Below are 2,479 nucleotides of genomic sequence, written 5' to 3'. Positions count from 1 at the left end.
AAGCGACAAATATGTATGAGTGACAAATATGCCTCACATTAAGTTTGTAAGTTTGTCTGTGTTATGAAACTGCATGCACATTCAAAAATATACATCTTAAATTTATGCCTACATATTGTTATTGAGTGTGTTTTAGGGGGGTGTGGCAGAGTCTTAACTTTGATAAAGAATATCTCTTTGGATTTGAGACTTTAGTCTTTGCAACTTCAGGGATCTTATCTATGCACAATCAGCTTGTAACACTCCAAAGAGAAAGGAAAACTTGAAATCGCATCATATGACCCCTTTAAGAAAAAAGTCAGAATTAAAAAAAGTCTTACATTTTATGTTTAAAACCCTGTAGACACACGCACAATGTGTGTATTTGTCAAAGAAGGATTCCAGCTGTGACTGCACGCATATAGCTTAAACACACACTGTATATCAATATGAACTGATCCTCCAGAGTAAACCAACATCTGACGTGTCCATCATGAATGTTGAACGTGACTGGAGGTTTTTATCTTCGGAATCATTCGAATCTAAGCGTCGAAGGCTTCAAGCGCATTTTGAATCATTCATCATGGACGTTTTGCTGGATCTTGTTTGTGGTTTGTGACACAAAGAACAATTGAGTGCGATGTTAAATGTGTCTCTATTCATGTTTCCAGAGATGTAGGCCAGCGTGTGGGATGGAGACGAGCGCAGGAATCCTGCTGAATGTAGGTCAGGCGTCAGTATCTCTAATCAAGCGTCTGTAGAGCTACAACCCTCCGCCTGCCACAATATGATCAATACACACTTGCATTAGACTCAACATCTCATGATGTGTAGCTAAACAAGCTGCTTGTCAGGTTGAACAAAAGCATGATGTTCTGCAGTTAGTGAGCCGCCTTGACTTCTGGCTGACCACAGAGCGCAGATATGAGCTCATCTAATTAACACAGAAACATCTGAGATCTAAACACAATTAGTGTCATCACTGATGTATGCAAGCTTATTTACACCACCGAATAAAAAGCTAAAACAATTACACTTTTTATCTCAATTCTGACTTTTTTTATTTTCAGAATTCTTAATTTATATCTCACAATTCAGACTTTTTTATGACTTTTTCTATTTTATTTTATTTTTATATACTTATTGTAAACTAGAATTCATCACAAGACGTACATTTGCAAACTAAAAACAGAATTGTGAGATGTAAACTCTGAATTCTGAGGAAAAAAATTATAATTATGAGGTGTAAACTTGCAAAAAAAATTAGAATTGTGAGATGTAAAATTGTAAAAAATTAAATAAAAATAAAAAAAAATGTTGAAATGCATGATGTAAGTTTGCACAAAAGTAAAAATTCCTAAATGTAAACTCAGAATTCAGTGGAAAAACGTCAGATTTGCGATATGTAAACTTAAACAAAATTCAGAATTGCGAGATGTAAAATTGTAATAAATAAATAAATTAATAAATGAATGAATTAATTAATTAATTGAATTAAAAAAGTTAGAACTGCATCATGTAAACTTGCAAGAAAAAAGTCAGAATTGCGAGATGTAAAATTGCAAAAATAAACTCAATAAATTAAATTAAATTAAAAATTTGAATTGCATGATGTAAATTTGCAAAAAAAAAGTAAGAATTGCAAGATATAAACTGAGTAAAATAAAATAAAAAAAAAATGTATTAAAATAAATTAAATAAAAAATTTGAAATGCATGATGTAAATTTGCATAAAAGTAAAAATTCCTAAATGTAAACTGTAAACCAAAAAAAAGTTGGAATTGGGAGATGTAAACTTGAACAGAAGTCGGAATTACATGATGTGAAATCAGAATTCTGTGGAAAAATTGTGAGATAAAAAGTTGCAATATATATATTTTTTAAAAGTTGTCTTTTTTATATTTATATTTAGTGGTGGAAACAAGCTTTCATGCTGATGGAAACATATGCTGATCTTAAAGAGTCTTTAATATGTTCATATGCGATGAGCTTGAATCTGTCAAGTTTTTAGTGTTGTTATTAGTTTCCTTTTTGGTGAAGTGAATATAAACCATATATCCTCTCATGTGCCATACACTGTTAATGCTCTATATAGCAGATATCTGAACTGAACTGTGGGTATTTTCCCCTGCATCAGACTTTGGACTGGTTTCACTTCACGATCAAATCGTTAACCTGAAATAACTGGCCTGCTGTCAATTACAGGAAAGACGCGGCGAGCTGCAGACGCCACACGAGATGTTTGCTCAAGAGCTTCTCTGCTATTTCAGGGAGAATATTTTTAAGGTCTTCTCGAGTGTTCACACACATGATATATTCTGACATGACTGTGAAGACGAGGACGTTGTCTTAAAGTTGGTTTGCTGTGTGTATCATGTAGAATCTGTCTATAAACCAGGCGTTTTCCACTGGTTTGCACACACACACACACTCTCTCTCTCTCTCTCTCTCTCTCTCTCTCTCTCTCTCTCTCACACACACACACACACACACACACACT

This window comes from Sinocyclocheilus anshuiensis, unplaced genomic scaffold (genome assembly GCF_001515605.1).
Source record: "Sinocyclocheilus anshuiensis isolate Anshui unplaced genomic scaffold, SAMN03320099.WGS_v1.1 scaffold1200, whole genome shotgun sequence".
Taxonomy (NCBI): domain Eukaryota; kingdom Metazoa; phylum Chordata; class Actinopteri; order Cypriniformes; family Cyprinidae; genus Sinocyclocheilus; species Sinocyclocheilus anshuiensis.
This window is presented reverse-complemented; position numbering follows the sequence as displayed.